A 21,664-nucleotide genomic window follows, 5' to 3' on the forward strand; every position below is an offset into this window, starting at 1 on the left:
ATTAATTTTACCACGTAGTTTACTTTCTGTTCTTTGTCCTTTTATTACATTATAAATTTGAACAGCGTGTCTAAAGGGCAGCTAAACAAACCAACAAACAATTTTGTACACTTGCTGAGTCCCACATATTGCAACCTTAGACTTCAGAAGTTGTTAATGTGTAATATATTAAACAAGTCAAGGCTCCAAAAGTCACCCATTTTATACTCCTCTATTTAACTCAATGGGAATAGCCCTGGATTTTCCGATGTATGTTTTAGAACAAAAAAGGGAAGTATGTTAATTCATCAGAGTTAGTTGTTTATTTCTGGTAAGGTCCAGTTCACTATAAATATGGCTTATGTTACTTTTTATGAACTACATCCTTCTGTAAAATACGGCACTGCAGGTCATTATGATTGGGGGTTAAGGAGAGGGGATTGAGCTGAAGGAATATTTTGCTTGCTGAAATGCTTTTGGGTTATAAAAAGCAGCTGTGTCTGCTTATTTATTGCATTACTTTTGCTTTCTTATGTTACTGCAGGTAGAAAAGAGCAATGACAAAGAACTCCCCTGAAAATCCTCTCATCTGGCTGGATTTCTCATCACATTAGTCCTTTCCTATCATATTTTTTCATTCCATGGGCTTTAACTTTGACTTGAAGATACAGCTATTTACTCTGATATTATTAATAATAAGAAAAAATAACAAAAATTCAACCTCTATTACAAGTGATTAATCTTTAATAAAAACTCTACTGGTCAGTATGTGTTATTAGCCCTAGTTGAAGAAATTGAGACAGCTTAAATACTTTGCCCATGCCCACACGCTTGTGCATATGTTAGGGCTAGAAAGGAGGCTTATTGCATGTTCCTTCTCCTTAATGCACATGTAGCTACAAAGACATCATGTTTTCTCAGCTAACATTTGAGTGTTATGATAAAGAACGGAGTCTGTGAAATCAGTCAAGAGTGAGTTCAGCTAGTGATTCTTCAATAGGTGAACTTCTATAAATTTGTTTTTCTATCTGTAAAATAAGGACAGTAGTACCTACTTCATAATAGGACTGTAAAAATTAATGGAATAATTCCTGTAAAACATAGTGAGTATGCAATACATTTCTGTAAACATTATGATTATAATTATTATTTTAAAAATTATTATAATCTCAGGCTATTCTATTAAAAGAACACATTAGACTTTTGCAAATGTCTTTGAGCTGATAACTGTTCAGCAGTACATAGATCAATCATGAGATATTATCACTTACCTATCTGCTACAATGGGGTCAGTTGCATAGCAGAGTCTGAAAGTTTATCATCCACATGAAGTGGTTGGGTTATTTGCCCCTCACAGAGTTTTTAGAAAATTGTGTTTGAATGTGTCTGTGTTGCCCCATTAATACTCTTAGTTTGAATACCTGGTCCCTAACTTAGAGCTTGCCATTAATTTTGAACAGATTTAATCATTTATAGAAATTTAAATGATATTAGTCGACTCATTCTGCGCTGTTCAAGAATTGCTCCAAAGGGGCCTACTCTTTGCCAAAGTCTAACAATTTTCTTTCTTTTTTAGATTTTATTTGTTTTTCAGAAAGAGAGAGAGAGAGCGAGTGCACAAGCAGGGGGAGCAGCAAGAAGAAACAGGCAGAGGGAGAAGCAGGATCCCTGCTGAGGAAGGAGCCTGACATGGGCTTAGATCCCAGGATCCTGGGGTTATGACCTGAGCTGAAGGCAGCCCCTTAACAGACTGAGTCAAGTCTAAAGTGAGGATATTAAAATGAGTAAGTCACTTTCTCTTTCTCTTTAAGCAGTGCTTTTCATATTCTAATGGATATTTTAACGATCTAAAGAATTCTTTTAAAATTCAAATTTTAACTCAGTTGATATGGGGTAGAATGTGAGATTCTGCATTTCTAACAAGCTGGCTGCTGCTGCTGTTGGTCTGTGAGCCACAGTTGGAGTTTTAAGATCTCAAGGAGCTCACAGTTGTGTTTTATAATTGGAGGTGAATGCTGATGCATGATGTTATGTAAAAGAATGCATGATCAATATCTGATAAAATAGAGATAATTAGGAATGCATTATTGAAGTAGAATTTGGTTTTGAATGTCGAGTCATTTTTTACCAATCTAACCATGTAACTGTCAAATAATAATGCCCAATTTGTTTTTTGATGCATTGATAAGAGTGTCTCTATTACTTCTGAGGAAATCTTGGTTTTGGGTGAATTAATGTTATAAATTTTTGTCCTCATAGATGTTCCTGGCCTGCCTACCAGTGCCTACAATCTTTCAATATATAATTCTTAAGTAGGGGACTAACTCCTAGGAATTATACATTAAAATCTCACCCCATTGATCTGCCTTAGTAATTGTAAGTAGAGTAACTAAGTGCTTTCCTCTGATTTTGATATGCTTTCTGTTTTTTTTTTTTTTTTTAAAGATTTTATTTATTTATTTGAGAGCAAGAGAGGGAGAGAGCATGAGCAAGGGGAGGGGCAGATGGAGAGGGAGAAGAAGACTCCATGCTGAGCAGAACCTGGGCTCTTTCCCAGGACCCTGAGATCATGACCTGAGCCAAATCAGACACTTAACCAACCCCAGACGCCCCAAATTTTGATATACTTTCAATCCTGTATAACATTTCATCTGACTCTTGATGGTTAAAGTCCTAAGATAAATGTGAAACCAGAATTCTGAGAAATTTAGAGATGTGGCATGACAGGAGCAATAAATAATGACCGGAGCTGTTCAAAGATAAAATAAGCTGGATGCATCAAGGGACATCATCACATTCATCTAGTATCTGAAGATGTTGCTGAGAGATTAAAATACCAGAAGCATAGGTATGAAGAGACCCACAGTACTGGCATCACATGGGTGGTTGTCAGATAGCAGAGCCTCAGGCACTATCCTGAATCTAGTGAATCAGAATCAGCTTTCGACAAGACCTAGGGATGATGCATTCGCACTTTGGTCTAAGAAGCACAAATCTACACTATGGCTACCACTGAGAGAGTCCATGATTCTGCTTCAGGTTTCAAATACCTTTTCCCAATACAGTATGTAGGTTTATAGCTACATTTATCTAGGTGGTAATGAGCCATGGAGATCAGAAACTGATTCTAGCTCTAAACTGGCCCCAAATACTCACAAGCCCAAACTATCTTAAGGAGATTGGATTAGTGGGTAGACAGTTTCTTAAGAATTCATCATGCATGAGAATGCCCTGGAGGATTTGTTAAAATGCAGAATGTAAGATCTACCTCCAAAGTTTCTGATGTAGTAGGTCTAGTATGGAACCTGACAATTTGCATTTCGAACAAGTGTCCAGGTAATGTTAATCCTCTTGATCCAGGGTTCACACTTTAAGAACCACTGCCATAAATGAAAAGTTGGCTATTATGTTCATTTCAACCTGTGTCAGACAAATCTTGTTCTAAATAAGAAAAATGCATTTTTCATTTCTAAGGGAAGGACACTCTTCTAGAGCGAATCTGTGACAGATTCAGATTCCTTCAGGGAATTGAAGAAGAGAGCAGCTACTTCAGATCTGTCCTAAAGTGGAAAATTATAGACTAAGACCATTAAGATTATGTTAGCATGGACCAAATGAGTCAGTGGGTTTTGTTTAGGTTTATTAATTATTGACCTATAAATCTTTGGTTTTCTACCTAGAGCTATACCAGAAAACAAAGAAAAATTTTTAAATTAAAAAGAATGCTTTTTATTAATGTTTTGACTTAGTACAATAAGGCTACATGAAACTGTATGTATATAAACACTGTATCCTAATTGAAAATTTGGTTTTCAGTTGGATATGAGTTAATAATTTTGAAGCTACTGTGGCACCTGGATGGCTTAGTAGGTTATGCATCTGATTCTTGATTTTGGCTCAGGTCATGATCTCAGGGTCCTGAGATGGAGCCTGTGTTGGGCGCTGCACTCAGTGGGGAGTCTGCTCAAGATTCTCTCCTTGCTTGGGGTGCCTGGGTGTCTCAGTAGGTTAAAGCCCCTGCCTTTGGCTCAGGTAATGATCCCAGGGTCCTGGGATCAAGTCCCCCATTGGTTCTCTGCTCAGTGGGGAGCCTGCTTCCCCCTTTCTCTCTGCCTGCCTCTCTGCCTACTTGTGATCTCTGTTGAATAAATGAATAAAATCTTAAAAAAAAAAAAATTCTCTCCCTCCATTTCCCTCTGCCCCTCCACCCCACATGCTCTCTCTTTGTCAAATAAATAAATATTTAAAAATGTTTTTTAAACTACTTTATATGTTTACTAGGGTTCATCAAATAAATTAACATGTTTTAGAAACTGAGAGTAATATTTCTGTTAGAGAAAGAAGTTACAAATAAGGAAGGAAGATTAGAATTGTATTGAATTGGAGTAGAAGATACCAGTATGAACTAATTAAAAATATAAACATAGATGTGTCTATATGCATGTTTTATATACATATATACATATCTCCTAGTTCTGTTTACTAAGAGAGTCTAGAATAAGTGAAACCTCAGGAGCAATGAGCACCCCTACTGCTCAGATATTGGTTTCTATAAACCATGATTTAATAAAAGGAATTGGGGCTCCTTGGAAAAGAGGTCGCTTTCAGGGCCAGGGTATAAAAAATACAAGATGAACCTACAACATATTGTAGTTCCAAAAAATAAGGTTATGCTTTAAAAAAAAGAAAAAAGAAAAAGACAGAAAGAAAAAAGAACACATATCAAAGGGTACAGGAGCCAGGCTGGCATAATCTGAGCAGATAATATTCATACTACTACTACTACTAATGATATTAACCCAAATTATAAAATAATTCTTTGAGTTTATATGATATAAATGCATACATCTCATTCTAAATAAAAGCATACACACATACATTCATACGTGGTAGAAAAAGGATAACTCTTCCTTACAGAGAAATAATTTTAATTAATAAATGTAGAAAGACTGAGGGAAATAAAAAAAAGTTATCATTGAAACATCATAGTAATAATTGTTGCAAGCAAGATCCACCAATGATAGCTAAGATTAGTGGATAAATTTGGGTTGCATAGTTTCAAAGTAATCATCCAAAAAATTTATTAATTTTAAAGGATAATATACTTACTTTATAGTGCAGAAACTCAGCAGACTCCACTTGATCAAGAGATCAAGGTTTAAAATTGACAGTAATAAGAGATATTGACATCATGTGCCCTTTAAGATGCACTGTATAGGAGACATCACATCTGTGACATTATTCCTGATTATATGTAACCTGTATCTAATCATGAGAAAAAAATTAGACAAATCCAAATTGAAAGATAGTCTATAAAATAAGTGGCCTATACTTTTCAAATTCAAGGTCACTGAAGACAGTTAAAAACTAAAAAGTCATCACAGTTTGAGGGTGCTTAAGGAGACATGACTACTAAAGACAATGTGGGATTCTAGATAAGAACTTGGAACAGAATTAGCAAACAATAAATAAATAAAAGTGAAATCTGAATAAAGTCTGCAGTTCATCTAATAGTATTATGCTAATGTTATCTTGGTTTGATAATTGTGATATTATCATATAAGATGTTAACATTACAGGAAGTTGAATGAAGTGCATTCAGGAAGTCTCTGTTCCCTACTGTAAGTCTAAAAGAACTCAAAATGAAAAGTTAAACACAATAAAAAATACAGAAAAAGTGGAAATGACCCACATTCTAGTTTCATTGCTAGAGGTAGCCACACCTTTCATTCAGGGCATGTCCTTATAGGTACTGTGATAACTTCTAATAATAAAGATTAATGAGTTAGTGAAAAAAATGGTGTCTGATTTCGAGCATCTTATAATTAGTTTAGAAAACATACCTATTGGAAGTTACTAGAGGATAATTATCAGGCAAAGTTGCAAAACTTGTGCAGTGACAAAGATGGATCTAGTATAACCTAAATGTTTCATAAACTTGCTCATTTGATGTCTGGTCATTTGTAACCATAAAAGGGATTTCTGCTAGATTCCCTTGGTAGCACTTTCTTGCTTTGCTCTCTCAGTGTACTGCCTCATAGCTTCCAACTGCCACTACCTCCTTCCTGAAGCAGAGCAGAATTATGTGAACTCATTTACTTGAAATCCGTCTGGGATACATGATTAAATGCTTATTAGCAATATTTTATGTGCAGAAATTTCATTATATAAATTACTTAAATTAATTAAAATAGAGAAACCTAATGACTAATGTTCAAAATCTATTAACTAATTGAGAGAGACAAATGAATTCCCATGCCTTTCTACATGCTCTCCTTAATGCTGCTAGCAGTCAATAACTTTGTTTATGAGAGTTTAATTTATCTTGAAAAAAAATGACCTTTTTTATTTTTCAGTCTTAAGCAGAGCCCACTTTTGACTACCTTTTTCGGTGTCTCCAAGTTTAAATGATTCAGATTTTGAAAACCTACCATCTGTTAACAAATAATGTTCTCACCATGAAGGCAGTGATTATGTTTGTTGCAATTTCACAAGACAAGAAACCAAGAAAAATATAAGAATAGAAATCAGAGAAGAGCAAATTCTAAAGGAAAGACTCTATATGAAATGAAAAAGCATGAACAAACCATCTTTGCTGCCAGGGGATTAAGGGTAAAAGAATGTGAAGCAAAACTATGGTTAGTTGAAGTTGTAAGAGTGAAGAAGAGAGGGAGAATGTTACAAAGGTGAGCTTTTATTTTCAGTGGGAATTACTGTTGCATTTCATTCAATATGATGTTAAATATAAATCTTTTGAGGCTCTAGAAATAAGATTCTGGGCAAGGTCTGACTGATCCTTAGTATTATAGACATAAAGATGATCCCTTCAGAACATAAGCAAAGAATTACAAAATACTATAGATGAAGGAAATTAGATAGACTGTATATATCTAACTATTTAGAGTCTATTAAGTAAAGCTTAAATACAATAATAATAATAATAATAGTAATAATGCTTTTACTGGGTTCAGGGTTTGTGTAAAGTGTTTTGAATGCCTTTTTCTCTTTTACTCTTGACACTCTCTCTACTACATTGATGAGAAAACCAAAACTTTTATATTGTCTTTATCACCATAAAGGCTTCTCAGCTGTGTCTCCCAGAAAATAGGCCCAACTTTTGATTTTGTTAACTGTTTCCTTTGCTGTGCAAAAGCTTTTGATCTTGATGAAATCCCAATAATTCATTTTTGCCCTTGCTTCCCTTGCCTTTTGCGTTGTTCCTAGGAAGATGTTGCTGCGGCAGAGGTCGAAGAGGTTGCTGCCTGTGTTCTCCTCAAGGATTTTGATGGATTCCTTTCTCACATTCAGGTCCTTCATCCATTTTGAGTCTATTTTCGTGTGTGGTGTAAGGAAATGGTCCAATTTCATTTTTCTGCATGTGGCTGTCCAATTTTCCCAGCACCATTTATTGAAGAGGCTGTCTTTTTTCCATTGGACGTTCTTTCCTGCTTTGTCGAAGATTAGTTGACCATAGAGTTGAGGGTCTATTTCTGGGCTCTCTATTCTGTTCCATTGATCTATGTGTCTGTTTTTGTGCCAGTACCATGCTGTCTTGATGATGACAGCTTTGTAATAGAGCTTGAAGTCCGGGATTGTGATGCCACCAACGTTGGCTTTCTTTTTCAATATCCCTTTAGCTATTCGAGGTTTTTTCTGGTTCCATATAAATTTTAGAATTATTTGTTCCATTTCTTTGAAAAAGATGGATGGTACTTTGATAGGAATTGCATTAAATGTGTAGATTGCTTTAGGTAGCATAGACATTTTCACAATATTTATTCTTCCAATCCAGGAGCATGGAACATTTTTCCATTTCTTTGTGTCTTCCTCAATTTCTTTCATGAGTACTTTATAGTTTTCTGAGTATAGATTCTGTGTCTCTTTGGTTAGGTTTATTCCTAGGTATCTTATGGTTTTGGGTGCAATTTTAAATGGGATTGACTCCTTAATTTCCCTTTCTTCTGTCTTGCTGTTGGTGTAGAGAAATGCAACTGATTTCTGTGCATTGATTTTATATCCTGACACTTTACTGAATTCCTGTATAAGTTCTAGCAGTTTTGGAGTGGAGTCTTTTGGGTTTTCTACATATAGTATCATATCATCTGCGAAGAGTGATAATTTGACTTCTTCTTTGCCGATTTGGATGCTTCTAATTTCCTTTTGTTGTCTGATTGCTGAGGCTAGGACCTCTAGTACTATGTTGAATAGCAGTGGTGATAATGGACATCCCTGCCGTGTTCCTGACCTTAGCGGAAAAGCTTTCAGTTTTTCTCCATTGAGAATGATATTTGCGGTGGGTTTTTCATAGATGGCTTTGATGATATTGAGGTATGTGCCCTCTATCCCTACACTTTGAAGAGTTTTGATCAGGAAGGGATGCTGTACTTTGTCAAATGCTTTTTCAGCATCTATTGAGAGTATCATATGGTTCTTGTTCTTACTTTTATTGATGTGTTGTATCACATTGACTGATTTGCGGATGTTGAACCAACCTTGCAGCCCTGGAATAAATCCCACTTGGTCGTGGTGAATAATCTTTTTAATGTACTGTTGAATCCTATTGGCTAGTATTTTGTTGAGTATTTTCGCATCTGACAGAATGGGAGAAGATATTTGCAAACGACATATCAGATAAAGGACTAGTGTCCAGAATCTATAAAGAACTTAGCAAACTCAACACCCAAAGAACAAATAATCCAATCAAGAAATGGGCAGAGGACATGAACAGACATTTCTGCAAAGAAGACATCCAGATGGCCAACAGACACATGAAAAAGTGCTCCATATCACTCGGCATCAGGGGAATACAAATCAAAACCACAATGCGATATCACCTCACACCAGTCAGAATGGCTAAAATCAACAAGTCAGGATATGACAGATGCTGGCGAGGATGCGGAGAAAGGGGAACCCTCCTACACTGTTGGTGGGAATGCAAGCTGGTGCAACCTCTCTGGAAAACAGCATGGAGGTTCCTCAAAATGTTGAAAATAGAACTGCCCTATGACCCAGCAATTGCACTATTGGGTATTTACCCTAAAGATACAAATGTAGTGATCCAAAGGGGCACATGCACCCGAATGTTTATAGCAGCAATGTCCACAATAGCCAAACTATGGAAAGAACCTAGATGTCCATCAACAGATGAATGGATCAAGGAGATGTGGTATATATACACAATGGAATACTATGCAGCCATCAAAAGAAATGAAATCTTGCCATTTGCGACAACATGGATGGAACTAGAGCGTATCATGCTTAGCGAAATAAGTCAAGCAGAGAAAGACAACTATCATATGATCTCCCTGATATGAGGAAGTGGTGATGCAACATGGGGGCTTAAGTCGGTACGAGAAGAATAAATGAAAGAAGATGGGATTGGGAGGGAGACAAACCATAAGTGACTCTTAATCTCACAAAACAAACTGAGGGTTGCTGGGGGGAGGGGGTTTGGGAGAAGGGGGTGGGGTTATGGACATTGGGGAGGGTATGTGCTTTGGTGAGTGCTGTGAAGTGTGTAAACCTGGTGATTCACAGACCTGTACCCCTGGGGATAAAAATATATGTTTATAAAAAATAAAAAATTATATTAAAAAATAAATAAATAAGTAAATAAATAATAAAAATAGAGCTTCAAAATAAAAAAAAAAAAAATAGGCCCAACTTAATCTTTCCCAGCATCCAACCTGTTTGTTTTTTCCTAAACGTGTTCAAATTCAACTGGGCCCTTGAATTTGTAATTCCAACTCTGTTCATTCAGCAACAATAAATGTTTCTGGGTGTTTGCTCTGTGCAAAGCCCCAGGGATAGTGCAGTGAGAGTGGACCCAGGGATAGAGCAGGGAGAGAAGAAAGGAACTCAATTATTGTGGGACTTACAGTTTACTGTAGGAAACAAAAACAAACAAGCACATTTATAAAGTAAGGTCCAAAGATTATCATAGAATTGCTATGAAGACTATAAAATAAGGTGATGTGAAGCAAGTATTTGGGGGAGGAGTGCCTTTAGAAGATGTGTGCACAGGAGACCACTTTGAAGCGATGGGTTTGGAACTGGCTCCTCAAGGTAGGAAAGAACCAGTTAGACAAATAATACAGGAAGAGTACTCCAAACAGAAAGACAAAATATGCAAAAATATTTAGTATAAATGAGGCTAGTGTCTGAAAGACAGACAGAAAGCCGGCGCGGCTAGAAGGTGGGAAAATGTAGAAGGAGTAATAAAATATTTAGTTGAAATAGGCAGGGCCTTGAGAAGATAGTAGATATTTGGGTTTTGTTGTAAGAATAATGGAAAGTTTTTAGAAGATCTTAATAGAGGAATGGTGTGATTTGATTTTCATTTCAAAAGATCACTTTGTCTAAGGATTAGAAATGGATTGTGGATGACCAGAGGGTAAGCATGAAAAAAATCATCTTGTATTGAGATGATCAATCCGAGAGATGACACCACTCAGAACAAGACCAACTGGCATAGAATCCCTCATGTCCATCTGCCTCCATCGTACTGCCATCTTCTTCAGGCTCATGATAAAGGGCATCTCTCTGCCCCTAAAACTAATTGCTCATCCTTACCACTGACCACAGGATTAACCAACATCATGGAACATCCGCCCCCCACCAATGTCCCAAATGTATCATTTCCTCGTCTGATATTTTTCATTTTGCTTCCTTTTTTTTTTTTTTTAAAGATTTTATTTATTTATTTGATAGAGATCACAAGTAGGCAGAGAGGCAGGCAGAGAAAGAAGAGGAAGCAGGCTCCCTGCCGAGCAGAGAGCCTGATGTGGGGCTCGATCCCAGGACCCTGGGATCATGACCAGAGCCGAAGGCAGAGGCCTTAACCTACTGAGCCACCCAGGCGCCCCTCATTTTGCTTCCTTAATGAATTGTTCCCTTTTATATTCAAGTGTTTATAAGTACCTGCTAATGTAAAAAAAAAAAAAAAGAAAAAAGAAGTCTTCTCTGGATTCTTCTCTTTAGTTATTATTCTCTTTATTAACAACTTAAAACATGGGTATAAGGCCCTCTATTGTCTCCATTTGTGACTTTGTTGCTGCTCTTGGTCTGAGTTGCTGGAGATTGTGTTAAATAAAAGGCATAGCTCCCAGTACACAATCCTCAATTGTCTGACTTATTGGTTTGCTTGTTCTGTATTCCTGTTTTCCCCATTCTCCACTCCCATTCCTCCTTTTCATGGGCAATCATTTTAATGATTTGATTAATGATTTGATTAGTGTTTTGATTTTAATGATTTAATGTTTGACAAATTCCTTTTTTTAGGAGTTTTGGTGTATGTAATGATGTTTTGTATGTATTGAATGTATTATAATTTACACAATTGTATTATGCCTTAAATTTCATTTCATTTTTTTTTTAAGATTTTATTTATTTGACAGACAGAGATCAGAAGTAGGCAGAGAGGCAGGCAGAGAGAGAGGGAAGCAGTCTCCCTGCTGAGCAGAGAGTCCTATGTGGTGTTTGATCCCAGGACCCTGGGATCATGACCTGAGCAGAAGGCAGAAGCTTTAACCCACTGAGCCACCCAGGTTCCCCTTCATTTCATTTTTTAAGGTATATTATGTTTTAATGTATCCATGTTGCCATATGTGCATATCATCAATCCCTCTCTGCCCCTTCCTCCACTGTCTCTCTCTCTCTCTTTCTCTAACAAACAAATTTTAAAAAAGAAAAAGTAAAAGAGGAAAAAAAAATACAGGTCTAAACTCCCTGATTTCAAAAATTATTACAAAGGTACAGGTATTCTTTCCTCTTTAAGGCTAAATAATATTCCATTGTTTAAAATACACCACATTTTATTTATCTGTTCATCTGCTGATGGACGCTTGAGTTGCTTCCACTTTTTGGCTATTGTGAATAATGCTGCTATAAACATAGGTGTATAAACACTTTTTTAAGATCCTGTTTTTAATTCTTTTGAGTATATGCCCAGAAGTGGAATTGTTAGAGCATATGGAGTTCTGCTTTTAATTTTTGAGGAGCTGCCATACTGTTTTCCACAGTGGCTTTACTGTTTTACTCCAAATTAATTTTTTTCAACTATTATGTTTTTCAGATCAAATATTTCCTCTTGTTTCTTCCTTGATTGTCTCATATTTGTTTCATATCATTAATATGCTCTACATTTTTGCCTATATTAGATAGGAGTTATTCTAAATTGTTGACTGAAAATTCCACTAATTATGATGCATGTGGCATGTACTGTTCTTCATTTATAATAGCTGTGCTCCTCAAGTCTATAGATATTTGGGCCTGTAAACATGTGTTTTTTTAAGGCGTTTCAGCTTCTCTGTCTGATAATGTGTGTTGAACAAAAGCCAAAATCTAAGTAAATATAGTACTCCTCCTGGTATTCTAAGGAATATGAAGGGACAAACCCCGAGAAAAAAGTGCCAGATCACACAGTCTATGGCCAGGACTTCACCTTAAGAATCTTAGGGAAACTATTTGCAGAATACTTCTCTTTGGGTGCTTAGAGTTAGAGAAGAGAAAAGAGTATGTGTCCAGTCTACTCACACTTGTCTTCATCAACACCTTATCTCTGGTGCCAGCCCCTGGGCCATTATAAGTCAAGGTGCCATGGAGGCAGGAGTAGAACTTTAAATATTCCTTTCCACCTCTGCTCTCAGTTCTGCCTGCATCCTTCTGCTTGCAGGTGCACAGAAGCACTGCTATGATGTGGAGACCTAGGTCTCTTACTAGAAGAGGGGGGTGGGTGAAAGAAATATACTCACTGCTCTGGTAGTATTTTCACTCACACCAGTGAATCCTATGCATCCTATACCAGGCTGCACCATTGAAGCCTCTTAGTTCCCTGAATGCATATTTAATCTTCAATTATCTAAAAACCAATAACAATGGATAGATTGAGTCCACTTGGAGGTTTCTAATAACTTCTCTCTTTGATTACCTAAGAGGGACTGTGGGTGGTTTAAGGGAGAAAAGGAAATTGATGCCGTTGTGCAGACTTCAAGAAGCATGTTGTCACATGGTGGAAGGGCTCAGAAGAGCTGAGATGAGATTGCTATTTGGCAAATTTGACACTGGAGGAAACACATTAGTGGTTTCTTCATCTGATAAGCACCTACATGGGTTGGGATAGAAACAAGTCATAGAAACAACTGCAGTCAGAAATTGGGCTTTTTATACTAGAACCAAATATTCTAAATGTTAATGACTTTTACCCCTGGGTGGTAAAATTGTGTATTTCTTTTCCTTACATTCGTCAAACATTATGAATTTTCAAAATGCTCACCATGAGCTTCTATAAAATGCATAAATAATAGAAAACACATTTTAAGCTGAATATTTACAGCTTTCCCACTGTTCTCTTTATTAAGTGAACCAGGAAAAAATTTCCTGTCTTTCTGCCAAAGCAATTATAAGAGATGCTTGACTATGTAAAAAAGAGGATAAAATTACCCTTTAGGAAAGTACGAGAAAGAGTGTGAGTTTTTGGCCAAAGAGGAGTAAGTTAAAGAGAAGAAACTGGTTGTGAAGAGAGTCAATAGAAATGGTTTCTGTCCATAACAGGCTGAATTGTTACACAGTTGATCTAACTGTCAGATTGACTGGATAAATTAATTATGAGCACTTTTAATGATATCTAGACTGGAGGGAAAGTTGGCATAATCTCACTCTGTAAAACAGAAGTTATTTTTCAGTGAATTTTCACATTATCTGCTGATTGATTAATTTAACTAAGTATATTAGTTCTTCTTTGTATTTAACGTAAAATACTTATTTCCAGTATTGATGAAGGACCCACCAGACTTTAGAAAGAATTTGTAAAGTAGAAATTATTTTGGTCAATAAAAAGGATTAAAAGAATGACTCATATGTTTAATATAGTAATAGCTCATCTACTTTTTCTAAATGGTAGAGAATACTTCTTTAATAGAAAACACTTAGAAAAAGCTATTTTAAAAAATAATTAAATAACCATATGACATTTTAATTCTTTTATTTTTGGTAGGTGTTACTATTTCATTATTCTTTCTTGTATCGACAGTTCTGCATATGTTCTTCTGTAAGTGATCCATATAGTGAATAGTTGCCATTTAATTTAATTAATTAACTAATTAAAGTTTTTACTTATTTAAGTAAAGAAAGAGACAGAGAGAGTGAGAGAGGGAACACAGGCAGGGAGAGTAGGAGAGGGAGAAGCAGGCTTCCTGCAGAGCAGGGAGCCCGATGCAGGCCTTGATCCAGGAGCCTGGGATCATGACCTGAGCCAAAGGTAGACACTTAAGGACTGAGCCACCAGATGGTACAATAGTTGCTATTTTAGTTGATGAAGAATACACCTGCCATATGACCGATCCACCCAAGATATGCCCAAGGTAAATTAAAACATATGTCTGTACAAAGACATGTACACAAATGTTCATAGAGTTGTATTTGTAGTAACCGGGAATTGCAAACAACTTAAATATCTTTCAACAGAGTCAATCAACTATGTTATGGGCTGGCATACTATTCAGCAATAAAAATAAATGATTGAGACGTACAAAAACACAGGTAAATCTCAAAATAAGTGTGCTGGGAAACAAGCCAGAACAAAAGTGTGCATGTTGTATAATAACATATATAAAAAATTGAAGTGAATCTATCGTGACAGAAAGCAGAACAGTCATTGTCTAGGGATGATGGAGGTGAGGGAGGGATGGGCTAGAGTTAGCTTTATGGAGTACATTTCTTTTGTTTCTCTGGACTTCAGTGTTGACTTTCTACTTTGGTGTCATTGAGTTAGCTGTTGCAGGTTTGAATCCGACATCCTCACAAGAAAATAACTGGAGGATGGAGTGCCTGGGTGGCTCAGTGGGTTAAGCCTCTGCCTTCGGCTCAGCTCATGATCTCAGGGTCCTGGGATTGAGCCCCACATCAGGCTCTCTGCTCAGCAGGGAGCCTGCTTCCTCCTCTCTGTCTCCGCCTGCCTCTCTGCCTACTTGTGATCTCTATCAGACAAATAAATAAATAAAATATTTTAGAAAAGAAAAAGAAAAGAACTGGAGGAAAAGAATCTCTCTCTTCTTATGTATTGATCTTAAAAGAAAAGAACTTATTTCCAAATCCCAGCTAACTTCCTGGGGTAGAATGTTTGGAAAAATAGCTACAGTTGCTCTACTCTGTATGCATGTGCCTTGCAATGTGACCTCTCAGATACTCGCTTCCAGAGATGGATGCTAGTTTCCCACTCATGAAATTTGGGTTTGCCTTTTTTCTTGCTTTGGCCAATAGAATGCAGTGGAAGTGACACTATGATGCCCTTCTGAGCTTAGGCTTCAAAGGCTTTTTTATGCCTTTGCTTTTTCTCTTGCAAAACTGTTCAACTTCAACTTGAACACTAGGGCTGGTCTGCTGGATGAGAGATACATGGAGCAGAGATGAATCTTCACAGCTGAGATCATTGTAGACCAATGATGAATACCCAGCAAGTAGGCAGTTCTCCACAAATACATAACTGAACCTAGCTGAACCAGAAGAATCTCCAGCTAAGACCAGCCTAAATTGCCAACTCACTGAATTATGAAATAAGCAAATGGTAACTGTTTAAAGCTACAGAGTAGGATGTTTTATTACACAACAAAAGCTTAAATCCATATCAGTCCTCATTCAATTAGCCTGAGAGGGAGTGGTTTTGAGAACAGATGGGCTAAGTGAGGAAGAGAGACAGAGCTGGAAAAAGAAGGGCTCCCTTAGCAGAAAAAGGGGAGGATATTGGTATGCAAACAATCATATGCATTTTAGTAACTCATGCCTTGAAAATTAAAATAGTACTTCTAGGTCAGAGGACCATTGCACACAGTGATGGTTTTTAACTAAAGAGCCATTGCTTCCAGCTCTTTATGAACAGAGAGGAAATAATTGAATTTTGGTGGTGATATTTGTTCAATTTAATTCTGACTCACTCATTAGGAGGAAAAATATGCTTTGGGCTATTTTGCAAAACCCAGTACTAGGGATTATAATTTCCTTTACTTTGTTTATGAAGATTTAACTTATATAATTACATGAAAAATTACCCAGCAGATGTGTGTTTTCAACAGAATTCCATAGAGTTTCCTAGTCTAGGGCACTTTTCAAATCGATTTTAAATTAAAGTAACTTAAAAGAGGAACAAAACTTGTATGCATATTCCTCCTGTTGAAATTATCAGTAGAGTGTGGGGAGACATAAAGAATAAAAGGAAAGCAAAAGACTACTCTTTGGTCCATAGGAAACCTATAATTTAAGGTATCATGTCTTCCATTTGCTTTCAGAAGATGTGATTATGATGGATGGTGCTTCAAAGCAATTATAAAGTTTCCATCAGCTGTATTTACATGGCCAATTATATGAATCTTGTCAACCTTCTGGCCTGCTACATTGTTGCTGAAAAAATCTGGTGAGTACTCAAATACAGAATTTTTTTTTCTTTTTTTTAAAGGGCATGATATGTAGCTAAGGAGGCTCCTATTTTCAGCTTGGGCCTGTTAGAATGTTTCAGCTGGACAATAGTGTCTAAAGCAAGATAGATGCCTCTTCATAGGACAGAACAATAGAAAGTCACAGGGCTACACACTTTGTTATTATATAAATTCAAGCCTTAAAGGAGGATTATATATTCTCTGTGCCTGTTCTTCCCCTTGAGGGTTTTCTTTTCAGATGGAGGAAAAATACATCAGAAAACTTTTTCCTTTAAACTCTCACAGAAAAAAAAAAAAAAAAAGAGTCAATAAATAGCACAGGTTTTCCACTGAGCTATTATCAGTATTCCACTGATAATTACCTATGTTTCTTGAAAATCACAGGTAACATTTATCACTTTAAAACATCCAAGCGTTATAATAGGTTTAAGTAATGTATAAGATACAGGTGAATCTGTGTCTGTCCAATGTCTGGGACCGAAAACCATGGAGATTATCAGGATATAGGCATTTGTGCAGGAAGGTCGAGTCAGGAACAGGGGCTGGTTTACCAGGAGCCTAGTGAGAGTCGTACAATAAAATGGAAACAGGCGAGAGAAACCAAAAGGAGCTCACACCAGTAAAGAGGAGCCAGGGTGAGATCAGGGGTTAATTCCAGACAGAAAACTGAGAGCCAGGATGTTACTGATACCTTAGGGACAAATTTTGTTTGTTGTGTCTTGGGAAGACTGTGTGTGTGTGTGTGTGTGTGTGTGTGAGAGAGAGAGAGAGAGAGAGAGAAAAGAGACAAAGGGGGAAAGAGAGAGAGAGGGAGAGAGAATGGGGGAAGACCAGAAGTTCAAACAAACAGAAATTACTTGGTCTTTAGAAATTGGCATGGCATGAAGAAACATGAGGCATCAACAGCAAAAATGATCTCAGTAACATCCCTTCCTTGTTTCGTCTTAGAGTGGTTCATATTCTTCCTATGAAGATAAGAGTTAACCCCAAACAAGGTGGGCGGGGGCGGGATACCACTTGGTAGAAGTAAATGAGAATGTGAACAAACAGGGTACTGAATTAGTAAAGAATAGGCAGTTTCCGGTTTGGGAGAAATCAAAGGCCACATTTCTTTTAGCTTCTCTCCCATTTTCTCTTTATTTTTTGAACCTCCCTAACCAGCGGTATCTTTCAACTTTTCCTCACTGAGTGCCTAGTTTAATAATGGACTTTCTGCTCCTCCTATACCCTCAGAGCCATCAGAAGTTGCTAGAGACAGAAGTGAATGAATCTGCAGGGATACATTTATTTGGTACCGTTATAACATCATAGACTGCTGCACTCATTGTATAAAACCTCTGTGGCTTGTTCTAGCTTTTTTACATTGACATTTCATTATTGGTGAATCAAAAGGAAAACCAAGTCTTGCAAGAGAGGCCTGTGAGGTCTTCCCAAGACATTGTGCAGCCAGGCACCTACTCCACTTATACAAAATGTTTAATTGAATTCAACAAAAGCAATTCAGTTGAGTTAGGAAATTGTTTGTTTGTTTGTTTTTTAATCATATAGATCAGGGTTTATAAATAAATCTGAATGCCTTTGGGAGTCAGGCAAGAAACATACACGTGTGAGGTGACCAGGTATGATAAAACATTCACTTTGTATAAATAGGTAAACCTAATGCAGATATTAAGATATTATATATCTATATGACACACATATATGTGTATAGGTATGAACATATATATAATATATATTCTATATCATCACTTAATATAAATAGAGATAATAGTTCACCAAGTATAAGAGTGAACTGAAGAATGAAGCTCCTCTGAAAGTCACACAGACGTAATTTTGTTAAAATTTCCTTGTTGGTCAGATTTGATCCATGGGTCTCTAGTCTGACAAATAAAAATTCTGATAGTTATTGAAATTTTATCATATTTTAGTAACACATGGATATAGCCTGTTTCTTTTTTTTAATAGGAAAACCAGGAAGAAATAAAATATAAAAATATAGATCAGTGAAACATTTGCCCAACTATATTCCATGGAATTCTGATTAGCAGGATGTTTACAGGGATTGCAAATCAATAAGAACTGAGTTTCTAGAATGGTGGAGGCATGCAATATGCATGTACAAAGAAATATATAATATAGTATGAGACCCTGAAGAGTGCTAGGAAGAAAAATGAAGTGGGAAAGAGAATGTTGTATGCAAAGGGTGGTGCTGAGGTGATATTTTTGATAGGATGTTCAAGGCTCTCATGAGTTGAGCTTGGAAGCCGACATCTAAATGAGCAAAGACTTAGAAGAATGTTCTAGAAAATTAGAAATGACTAAGTGCTTGAGGCTGGAGTGAGTGTAGCTCATTAGCGGGATAACAAGAAGGCTAATGTAACTATAGCTCAGTGAGCAGAGGGACAGTTAGACCACCAGATCAGAGAGTGGGCAGGCTACATTATTTAGGGCCTTGGAGGCTAGGGTAATGATGTAAGCTTTATTCTAAGATTTCATGAAGCCATTTTGACCATGAGAGGCTTCTATACTCACTTAGGTTATAAAAAGTGTCACCTAACTGTTTTGTGTATATGAGACCCAGAACAGCCGAGTATTGAAGCTCAGAAACCAGTCGCCATAGATGCCTGGCATCTGAAACCTTCTGTCTCAGAGCCTATCATACGCATGACCCTTCAGCTTACCTAGACAATTATTAGGTGTTTTTACAATATACACAATAAACACAGAGGTATATTAATGATGAGGGAGCTGCTGTACATTTGCTATTTAGGAACTCATTAAATATAATTGAAGGAATGAACCTGTAACTGTGCAGAGGAGTAAAGGGAGAATTTTAGTATAGGAAAATCTCTTCAGTTTTTCTGAGAATCCTCTTGTTCACACTGACAGTTTTAAGACCAGTTTTGGAATTGTTAGTGTCTCCTTTAAGCTTCTCAACTTCATAAAGTAGAAAGAAGTGCAAAGATCGATGTATTAGATCAGAGTTTCTCAACTTTAGTACCACTGGCATTTGGGGCATTTGGGGTTGGACTGTTTGACGTTCTTGCTGTGGGGAACTGCCCTGTGTATTTGCAGGATGTTTGGGAGCATCTCTGGCCTCTACTTATTAAATGCCAGGAGAATTCTTTCTCCTTGCTCCCCGCTGCCCCCAAGGCCTAGTCAAGACAATAGAAAATGTCTGTCAACATTGCCAAATATCTTCCGGAAGAAAAGTTGCCCCCTGGGAGAACCACTCTGTTCAATGACAGGAGTAGTCTGTACCAAGTCTTTTCTAACAACTTAAAAATATATATGAACATGACAACAGCCTGTGGAAAGCAAACCTGTACTGAAAAGCATCTAAACTAAAACACTGCTGGGAACGCAAGGCAGATTGCCAAGACCTCGTACCAAGGTCACACTCAGTTCATTGAATCTTGATAAAATCTGCTTGAACTATTTTTTCTTTAATTCAAGTGGTTCCTAGGGCTCAAAGATAACTCAAGCAGGGCAATGACAAACCTGATGTCTTCACCCAACTGGTAACTAGAAGGGAGGAGATGAGACTCCGATCTGCCTGACGCCAAAGCCTATCTTTTTTCCCAATACATTATGCTATGTTCTGTCAAGAAAACAAAGGATTCTTTTTTATAGTATGATCTGGTGTGTAGTTTGAAAAATTAAATAACTATTAGTCATCTCTTCCAAAATGAATTTCTGTTTTTCTGAATGATTGCAATTATTATTATTAACAATAATTGTTACAGTAATAAAATTTTAAATAGCATCAAGTGACATATCAAGTGACAAATTTTAAATAGCATCAAGGACTTACCATGTGTAAGGCGTTCTGAGAAATGTTTTATGGGTATGATTTGAGTAAATCCTCATAATAACCCAATGAGCTAGATTCTATTATTTATCTTTTACAGATTAAAATTTGTATTTAGGCAGAAATATTTCCTAAATAAAATATTTACTAGATAAAAGAAATATTTAAATATTTACTAAATGCCTGGACACTCATTAAATCCTTCATATGCATTTAGTCTTCATAACACTTTTATGAAACACAAAGGATTTTCCTTTCCATTTTGCAGATGAGCAAACTGACATGTAGAAAAAAGAATTAACTAATCAAAATCTTGGAAGTTATGTAGCTGGCATTCAAATCTGCCTTTGTCTGACACCAAATCTACTATCTAACATCCTAAGTATTTGTTATCCTTTCCTGGTATCAGTGGTACATTAAAATATGAAAACAGTTGTGAGTGGACATAAATGCCTTTCCTCTCACAAGAAGCTAGCAGTAAATACTTTCCAAGTGATTTTTTCCCTTTTTCACATTAAATCTCTTTGTATAGAGACATCTTTCTTAGAAAGGAGTTCTATCTTTGCATTTCTCCCTTTCCCTGTATTCTCCTGCCTCCCCCGACCAGGGTCTCAGAGCACAGAGTGCAGAAAGTGCGAGGACACAGAATAAAAGGAAATGTCAACCAGTAAGAATTAGACTTCACTTCCTGTCAGCAAGTACAAAAGGTGAAAAGTGACATTTGCTTTGGCAAGCCAGAAATGCTTATGTTTCTAGTCACACTCTGTCTTTATCCCCTCTTCCAGGCTTCATCTGAAAGTGTCCCCATTAGAAGCACAAGAGAGCAGCAGGCCAAAGAACACATTCTCCCTTTAAATATGGGGTGCTGGAACAGACATTAATTTATTAAACCAAGATTGAAGCTTGATTCTCTCTGTCTCATTGAAATACTTTGACAATGATAAAAATACATGCATTTGACTTGTCACTTATCGTTCAGGATTCCTTCTGTCATGACTCATAAAAACTACAAACTCATAGGTACTACAGCAGGAAATATAAAAGGGTTTTATTTTTTCCATTCTAGAGGTGTTCTATTCAAATGGACTGTGTACAGGGTATCTGGGTGGTTCAGTCGGTTAAGTGTGTCTGCCTTCAGCTCAGGTCATGATCCCAGGGTGCTGGCTTTGATTGAGCCTTGACTTGTGCTCTTTGCTTAATGAGGGCCTGCTTCTCTCTCTCCCTGTGAAGCTCCCCTTCTTTGTATGCGTGTGCTGTCTGTCTCAAATAAATAAATAAAATCTTAAAAAAACAACAAATGGACAGCCTAACAATTTGCATATATATAGCTTACAACACATGCCCTCATGCTCTGATAGAAGAAAGATGGCTACATCAGCCAATGATAAATGATGATTGAAAAGTAGAGTCCATTTATTAAATCATTGATTGTAAAATGACATGACCA

The 21,664-nt window shown here is 36.8% G+C and overlaps 1 long non-coding RNA gene across 2 annotated transcripts; it reads left to right on the top strand.

The window, feature by feature from the left end:
• Positions 1 to 1,529: 1,529 nt before the first annotated feature.
• LOC131819277 (uncharacterized) lies at positions 1,530 to 21,118 on the top strand. 2 transcript variants are annotated; one of them, XR_009349120.1, is made up of 3 exons: positions 1,530 to 1,763; positions 16,260 to 16,384; positions 21,003 to 21,118. It is a non-coding gene; the product is annotated as an uncharacterized LOC131819277 (long non-coding RNA). The 2 variants fall into 2 exon arrangements; XR_009349119.1 differs by lacking the exon at positions 1,530 to 1,763 and adding an exon at positions 6,342 to 6,665.
• The last annotated feature ends 546 nt before the right edge of the window (positions 21,119 to 21,664 follow it).

The sequence above is a fragment of the Mustela lutreola genome, chromosome 1 (genome assembly GCF_030435805.1).
Source record: "Mustela lutreola isolate mMusLut2 chromosome 1, mMusLut2.pri, whole genome shotgun sequence".
Lineage (NCBI taxonomy): Eukaryota > Metazoa > Chordata > Mammalia > Carnivora > Mustelidae > Mustela > Mustela lutreola.